This window comes from Gavialis gangeticus, unplaced genomic scaffold (assembly GCF_001723915.1).
Source record: "Gavialis gangeticus isolate Ggan-Ray unplaced genomic scaffold, GavGan_comp1, whole genome shotgun sequence".
Classification (NCBI taxonomy): domain Eukaryota; kingdom Metazoa; phylum Chordata; order Crocodylia; family Gavialidae; genus Gavialis; species Gavialis gangeticus.
Genome location: NW_017729022.1, coordinates 173,981,606 through 173,990,728, shown reverse-complemented (window position 1 = coordinate 173,990,728; position 9,123 = coordinate 173,981,606).

Sequence of the window (9,123 nt, the reverse complement as noted above, 5' to 3'; positions counted from 1 at the left end):
TTTTTTTTTCTGTTCTATTGTCATTCTTTTTAACTAACTGCCTGCACTACTTTGGCATCTGTAGGTAGTTTCTGTTTTTTCTAACTGGAGTTTAAATAATGTACTACACAGAATAAATTACTAGATAAAAAATAAAAAAAGTAGTGTGCGCTAAATATTAAAGGTAGCAAAGCATAAAGATGGGAAATTGTGAAGACTTGTTGTAAATAAAAGAACGTACAGTGTCCATGGATGCTTAGGAAAAAATGTTTCCTTTATAGAAAAAGTGTGTTTTTATATATGTAAATTGTGTGATGAGAATATTGAAATAAATTAATACAGGATTGCTTATCTGCACTCTAGGTACTCCCTTCTAGATAAAGAAACCATAACTTAAAATATGGTTCAGGCTGATTTTGAGGGGAGGGAAGATTATTTTTGTCTGGGAAACTTCAAATATGGATTAGGTGTACTATTCTGTATATTGCCTTGGTGTTGTCAAATATTGGTATACCATGATTCTCTGTAAATATACATGTTCAGTATCTGAATTGTTTATTAAAGGAATATTTACTTATATAACTGTAGATAATAGTCTGCATTCAGGCAAAGGGAAAGATGTGATAATCTTTCTAGAAATAAATCTGTGAAGGAAGACTATTTACCCAGAAGATAAAGGTGCCATGGTCTGAAGTTGAGTGAGAAATTAAAGGGTTATCTTTTTTTTTTTACTCTGGCCGGGCGGGGAGTTGAGGCAGTGTTGCATATGCACTGCTCCTGGGTATCCTGAAGTGAGTAGAGGTAGATGTTGCAAGTGATCCTGCAGAACTGCAAAGCTCAGATACAAAGCAGTGGTTTATGATTTCAGTTTCCATTGCCTTGGGTGGGAGGCATATGTAAAGGTGGTGCTCAGTTCAGTACCACACATACCTTTTTTTTTTTCCTGGGGACAGAAATAAACTATTGCTTGGAGGCTGGGATGTGTAAAGCAACACCTGAGGACGCATAAGCCCAGCTCCAGGGCAGAGCAGTTGGTCAGGCTGTGGCAGTACAGTGGAGAGGAGCTCCCTGGAGAGCGGCAGAGGCTATGCTACAAAACAGTGAGCAGGCCCAGCAGGGCTGTAGCTAGGAAAGCCTGCTGGGATTTGAGTAGAGGCCTGTGGGGGACGGGCTCTGGGGAAAGGCCCTGGCTGAAGTGGATTGTGTTTGGGTTTGCACTGCTTCTAACAAGGGTGACATCCAGGTGTAGAAGTCCTGCCACAGGCATGAGGCAGCTGGAGAGGGGAGATGGGAGGCAGCTGAGAGCACTGGGGGAGTGTGTTGTCTGTTTATGGGTTGGTTGGGACTGGAGAACCCTGCTGAGCGGAGGAGGGGGTACCAAGGCCTCCTTAACCATGCATATCTCCATTTCTTGGATGCCTACTCAACCAGCCTCAAGAGAGGGCTCTGGCTAATGACTAGCTTTTCACCTCATAAATACAGCATTTTCCTGGGAAAAGAGGAGACTGTGGTTCAAAATTCCCTCAGTGGGAGGATAGAACCCAGGTCTCCTATGCTTAAGGTGAGTGGCTTAATCATTAAGTTAAAGGGTTAGAGGACCCTCCACTAGTTGTTTGTTTCCTAGGATTCACATTTTTTAATGTAACCTGTTTTATGCATATAAGTGAATGATCCTAGTTTGCCATGCAGCTGCCCAGAATATACGATTGATAAATATCCTCAGTGTGCACATGGGAATTGGTGCACCCAGGCTAAGGATAGACAGTCAAAAAGCCTAAGGCTAAATCAGTTAAATCTTTGCAGGTTAGTCAAAACTGAATAGATTGAAGTGATAAGCAAGTGAATAGACATTCACTTTTGATTCTGGAAATGCAGCCATATGCCTTCAGTGGCCCAGGCCACAGAGCGGGGGAGAGAAGAGGGAATGCTAGAGCACACCTCCCTTTTTGGCTGAAGCAGAGAGATGGGTCAAAGCTAGCCCACCCACCCTGAGAAGTGGATATTGACTTGAACGTGGAGGGGATCTGGGGCAGAAGTTCAATAAACTGATTTAACCTAAATCTGCTCAGTCTGATAATACATCCATCCAGGTTTATCTTAAATCAATTTTGGTCATTTTGAAAGTGGTTTGTGTATGGAACTTCTGTTAGGGTATAGATTTGAACTGGTTTCCTATCACATACTGAGTGGAGCGAGTGGTACAAAGTGATGAGCCCAAGGGAGTGATTGGGTGGATAAGACTGAGAATGGTTTGAGAGAGGTCCAGCAACACTGTCACTCCACAGGGGTGGCCCAGCAATATGAATAATGAATAGGGCACCCAAGATTGATACCTGACTGAACTGAGGGCCTGTTCTTATGTATTTGGTAACAGCAAGATGTGGCAGGTGCGAGCAGCCAGGACGTCAGGAGGACAAGCAGGTAAAAACCAACTGCCAGGAGGTGACAGACCCTTCCCAGGCATGGGTGGCCCTGCTACACACTCCACCCAGATGGACATCATCTGTCAATTTGACATCACTGTCAGGGAGGCTAGTATCTGGAACCAACTTCCAAGCGAAGTGGTGCTGGCTCCTACCCTGGGGGTCTTTAAGACAAGGCTAGACAATCACCTTGCTGGGGTTGTTTGACCCCAGTACTCTTTCCTGCCATGGCAGGGAGTCGGACTCGATGATCTGCTCAGGTCCCTTCCAACCGTACTAACTATGAAACTATGTTTTTCTATTACTTTTATTTGGCTTCTGCTGGCAAAGCAATTGAAGCAAAACAAATCCTTTGTTGAATACAGTGGAATTGCAGTATGAGATCACTTGGCATTAGGACAAATTACAGTGAGGTACAGCAGACCTTGTATAGCAAATGTCCCTGCACTTGCTCTTAGCCCAAAGTAAATGAAAGCTAAACTGTGGAGCTTAGCCTTGTTTCACTTTGGCTTTGCTTTCACTTACTGTGAGATAATAGTAGGTACAGGGACAGCTTCCATGTCCATAGCTACCCCCTTTTAACTCACTTAAAACAGGACTGGTGATTCCCATAAAGCAAAGTTGTTGACAACTTTGGACCCAGCTTGTAGCCTGAAAGAGTGGTATTCCCAGAAGATATTTTCCTCTTTCAAATTAATTTGAAATTTGAAATTAATTAATTTTTCAAAAAAATTTGAGGTGTAGAGGCGCATTAGAAAAATTAAGAGGGCGCTCTTCCCTCCTGTTTACCTGCAGCTTCCCTACAGTAGGATTTGCCTCAGGATCCAGTATACCTGGGAACTAGAGTAACCACTGTGAAAAATAAGAATCACCTGCTGGGCAACCAATTTACTTTGCATCAATTGGATTGTGTTGGAATCCTGCATCCCCATACTTCACTTCCTGTTTTCACAAAACAGAATCATCAATAACCAATCTCTGTAGTCTAGCAATAGCCCTTCCCCCTATCTCCCCAGTTAAAGCTTATTTACATTTGAAAGATAATCCTGACTGAAGTAGAATGTGAATTTATGAAGTCTGATATTTATTCCTGAGGAACTTTGTGAAGACCAGCTTTTAAATAGCTACTGTAGGTGTATACAGTTTTCACAGGATGGTTCTGAAATGCATACTGCAATCCTATGGCCTTGCACTCTTATTGCTAATATGGCCTGTACTGTAATTTTTATATACATTTATGTAATGGCAATTACAAATGGTTCTCATACATGGCTTACTGGAGGGGCCAATGTTGTCTATAATCATACATAATGTAACTCTAGCAAAGTAGGCTGCCTACCTCTAGGATTAAATCATGGAGTAGAATCAGGCTCTCTTCCTGACATTGCTACTGCTTTTTACATGTCAAGAAGTGCAAACCTCTGAGCCTTCATTAAATATAAAAGTAGAAAAGGAGATAATTTATGGTGCTGTGATGCTTAGTTAACACTGGTAGCACCTCAAAGGACCTTCTTTTAAAAGCTACTTTCCAACTAAATATATTTTCAATACTAAGTGTAGGGTTGAAAATGGTCACTTTGATTATCTTACCCCTGCTATTTTCCAGGAAGGAATGAGATTTCCTAGTCACTTGCTTCCTCCCTTCTCCAGTCTTAAATTTTAGATGAATTTGGCACACTCTAGATTGTAATGTGTAACAGAAAGGGAACAATACTGGAGTCAGTTTCCTGACAGCTCACTCCCTCTAGAGTTTAAAGGAGTTTCTGGAATTGTGTTCTTCTTCCTTACTAAGTTGTTAATTGCCTCCTCTTTTTTCCTAGAAGCCAGGTTTTAGATTGTAACTGCTGGTGTTGGTAGTCCCAACTGTGTTGTTTTGCAGTCAGTGCCAATGGGACTCTTTCTTCCTTGCTCACTTGTATTTATTTATTATCCAAGCTGAGTGAGTAATTCCTGGCTAGCGGCACTACTTAACCTAGCATGGTGGAAGGACATGTTATAACATTGCAGGTACTCTATTTGTATTGTAATACTTCTTGATCCTGCCTATGCAGATGAAACTAAACAGTGTTTTAATCAGGTATATAGTTTGAGTTACTACCCTGGAAAAGCTGTAACATGGAGACAATTTGATGTCATAATTGGCATGGGCAAAACTAAACCACAATGTAGCATAACTATAGAGCTACCATTTGTAATATAAAAGCAAGTTGGGGGAAGGGTTTCTCAGGAAATAAATCTAGTTGAGGTAATCTGCTCCCAGAATAGTATCCAAAATAATTCTCTCAAAAAAAAAAATTATTTAAGAAAGTAGGGCTGAGGTGGAGGAATGACAGTAAATGGAAAGGTTCCCCCCTGTTCCAGTGTTTAGTATTTTGTTAATAGGGGTGGAAAAAGCAGTAGTGCACTATCTCCAGTGGATCTGGGGGGTATGCAGTCGTGTGGATGCACCCCCACCTTCTACCACTGCTGTCTGTGGTTGATCTGGGAATGGGTAGCTCCAGGGCTGCTCCTGCCCTGCTCTAGCCACAACTGCAGCTGTGCAGGGTGCCAGGCTTGACTGGAGACAGTGGTGGCACCACAGGTTTCTCTTTTGAGTGTCTGTTCCCTGCCCATTCCACCCCCACCCAGATGTCCCTCGCCAGCTGGGAGAAGGCACTAGAAAGAGGAACCTGAACACTGCTACCACTGTCCCTGGCTAATGCAGGCACGTGGGGGGGAGCCCCAGAGTCACTCCTGACCTGTGCTGCAGGGAGTGGCTGTGTGGGGAGCTGGGCTCAGGCTGGGATAGCAGCAATGGCACATTCTGTTTTCCAGCAGCTAATCCAGGCTGGTGAGGGACACCAAGGGTATAGGGTTACCATATTTCGAGTTTCAAAAAAGAAGACACTTGTGGGGGGGGGAAGGGAGAGGGAGATGGGGTATATGATTGGGGGGGCAGTGATATCCCTGTGCCCTGCCCCTGCCCCTCACTCCCAAGCCACAGCCCCCCAAGCCCTGCTGCTGCCCCTCACTCCTGACCCACAGTGCCCTGCCCCCCAGACCATGCTGGTGCCCCTCATTCCCAACCCGCAGCCCCCTTGTCCCTGCTGATATCCCTCACTCCTGACCTGCAGCCCCCTGTTCCCCCAGCCCTGCTGCCCACACAGCTCTCTGCTGAACCCAAAGAACCCCCTCACCCCCTTCTTCTGCCTCCCCACCATGCTGCAGCCCCAGCACCAGCAGGCACATGCACATGCATGTACACACACAGACTTACCTGCCTGCAGCTGCTGGGGCCTATGCACAGAGCACGTGATGCCTCAGCCTCCAATTACCTCCCCTGCTGCCCCCAGCCCCAAGCACCTCCTTGCTGGGGCAAGCTGGGAAGTACAGGGAAGGTAGAGTAAAATCCCAGACATTTGCTGATATTTAAAGAAACTGCCCAGAAGGAGATGGGAGGACCCAAAAAGAGGACATGTCCAGGAGTAACCTGATGTATGGTAACCCTAAAGGATAGGGAGGGTGAGGGCAGCAGACAGCAGGTGCCAGAAGGAAGCAACCATGTACTGTTGCCTCTGTCCTTGGCAAAGCCCAGCTCCCTGAGCAGCTGCTCCCCACTGCTCCTGGCTGAAGTGGGGCAGGAACAGCTCTGCTGCCTTGTCCCCACCTTCAGGTCAGCTAGGGACAGCAACAGCATACCTGCTGCCTGCTTAGTTACTAGGTATCCCACACCAACACAGGGCTCCAGCCACCAACTTGCCTTGCCCCCCATCCCCCATGGTGTGAGGAGCAGTGTGTTGCACCCGCTTTATCCTGGATCCATCCATGCACCATATGCAGAGAAATCAAAAGGAATATAACTATAGCATTGTCTTTTATGTGTACTAATCTAGCCATGGGTTGGCAACATACCCACCTTTGCTATGGTAATGTCTTCACTGCAGACTTGGACTCTTAAACAGCTCTTCGTTCCTGCCATGCAAACAGCAGACTCACTCACCTGCGAGCACATGGCTCTCTGAATTTCCCTTGCTGCATGGCACATGCAGTCTGAATTTCCCTTGCTGCATGTGCAGTATCCTTCTGCCACGTGGCCCCACCTCGCCATGCCCCAGAAGCAGAGCCCAGAAGCAGAAGTGGGAAGAAGGATGGGGTGTCTGGTCACTCTGGTCACCTACGCTATCAGAGCAGTGGGGACAGTGGCAGCCAGGTGGGAGCCTGGGGGCTGTGTGTTAACCAGTCAGAGGCTATATGCGGTTTGCATGCCACCAGCTGGGCTGAAGTAGAAGCACTGCTTACCCTTCTTGGGCTGGTAACTTCTCCACTCTGCAGTACTATAGCATATGTTCTTATGCAGGCTAGGCCTGTATAGGTGTTAGTTAGTTAGACCTGTATAGGTGCTGTATAGGCTAGGTGTTCCTGTGATGCCTTCTAACCCTTTCTTTTGTGTTTCCAGAGAGACAGACAAGAGCACCAACAATTCAATAGGGGAAAAAATAAAGACTGGCGTAGCTTGTTGCAGAGCTAAGCACCACAGAGGATACCTTAAGGATATGAAGCCCTTACCAGGACTCAGGATAGTACTGCTGTGAGTGCAGCCCAGTGTGTGTGCTTTGATATGATTTTGTAGTGTGGCCACTTGCCCCTGTGCTAGGCTCAACCTGGGTCATCCACCCAAGTAACCTGCAGTGAGGGCCTGCTGCTTCTCTTGCTCTTGGGTGAGGGAAAGTCCTGCTGTATCACTTGCTTGTTAAAGCAAGTGGAATATGGCAGTACTGCCTGAAAACTAGTTAGAGCTGGAAATGGAGCTGTTATGAGCTCTTTCCATCTTGCCTGTCATGACTATCAGCCACCTTTGTATTGCACAACCTTGTCCTGAGGTCTCCACAGTCTATCAGCATTTATTTAATTAGAGTGTATTTTTTGCTATGATCTCTCCTCTACAAGTGTTCCAGCACCATTGCTAGTGGCCTTGTGTCCTGAAGGAAACAAGAAAAGTACAGTGAAATCCCCACACTGATGTAGATGGTCAGTGCAGTGGCTGGCTACTTGTTAATCAGCAAGTGCTCTTTCATGTTCTGCCATACCCATCATTGGTCAGTGGATAGTAATCTGGCTGGACGTGTGACCCAGCTCTATTTAGCTTTGTTGATTATACCCCTTTGACTTTCTCTTCCCTAAGTCTTTTCCCACTTCTTTCTACCCCTGTAGCCTCTGTAAAATACAACCCAAGACTAAGAATCACACAGGAATGGGTTGAATACAAAATGCATCAGACAAAATTATTGACCGTGTATGACTTAGAAGTGGTATAATTAGTGCTATGTCATTGCATTTTTTGTCTTATTGCTTTGTGGTACAACATCTGCCCTTCCTGGGCAGTGACGTCTTATTACAATTAGTAATATGCGTCAGCTTTGTTATGCTAATACCACCATAATCTATGACAGACCAACTACGAGAAGCGAATTACCTTCATTTTACCACTAGATGGCACTGTGCACTCATAACACAGGCTAGGGCCTCTGCCCATCAACAAGAGGAAACAGGCAGCCTGTAATACCCACCCTTTTATCATTATTTATCACAGCCTGAGGTTCAAACCCAGAGCCACAATGCAAGCCTGCTGGGTCTCCCACCCAGTATAGTAGGGCCTGAAGGATCTCGGCTATCCCAAAATTTAAAAAAAGAAAAAGGATTTTGGCCAGACCAAGCCACCCCAGACACTCTTCCAGAGTGCAGATGCAGACTGAAGCAAGAGCCACAGTCTGGGACTTGACTTACCATGCAGAAACTCCTTTGGGGTTTCAGCCTGCCACACCAGGCCCTGCATTTTTGCACCCCAGAGCCCTGTTACTGGTCAGGCGGGCTGAGGAGCCCATCTAAGCTAAGCATGAGTTGGGGGGGAAAAGAAGCCCTTTGGCAGCCCAGGATGACTTTTCTACCCAACTGGAGTAGGGGATTCCCACAACCAGCCTCAAACTCATGTTTTTCACGTTGCCAGTCAGAATCAATGAGTCGGAAGGGACCTAGACAGATCATCTAGTCCGACCCCCTGCCATGTTTAGGAATGACACTGGGGGTGGCAGGGATCATAAGACCCCAGCCAGGCACCTATTCAGTCTCCTCTTGAAGATCTCCAGGGAAGGTGAGAGCACCACCTCTCTGGGAAGCCTATTCCAGGCTCTGGCCACCCTTACCATGAAGTAGTTCTTCCTAATATCTAACCTAAACCTATCCTCCCTCAGCTTGTGGCCACTGTTCCTGGTGACTCCAAGGGGGGCCCTGGTGAACAGACTTTCCCCAAGTCCCTGCTGGTGGCCCCTGATAAGGTTGTAGGCAGCCACAAGATCCCCCCTCAGTCTCCTCTGGCAGAGACTAAAGAGATTCAGGTCCCTCAGCCTCTCCTTATAGGGCTGGCCACGGAGGCCCTCAACCATACGAGTGGCCGTCTCTGGACCCTCTCCAGGTTCCCCACGTCCTTCTTGAAGTGCAGCGCCCAGAACTGGACACAGTACTCCAGCTGCGGCCTGACCAGTGCTGCATAGAGGGGGAGCAGGACCCCTCTGGACCTGTTAGTGATGCCCCCGTTGATGCATGACAGGGTGCGGTTGGCTCTGCCTACTGCTTCGTCGCATTGGCAACTCATTCATCCTGGAGTCAATCCTGCCTCCAAGATCCCTCTTTGCCTCTGTGCTGCTGAGAGGGGCAGCCCCTAACCTATAACCATAATGCTGGTTCC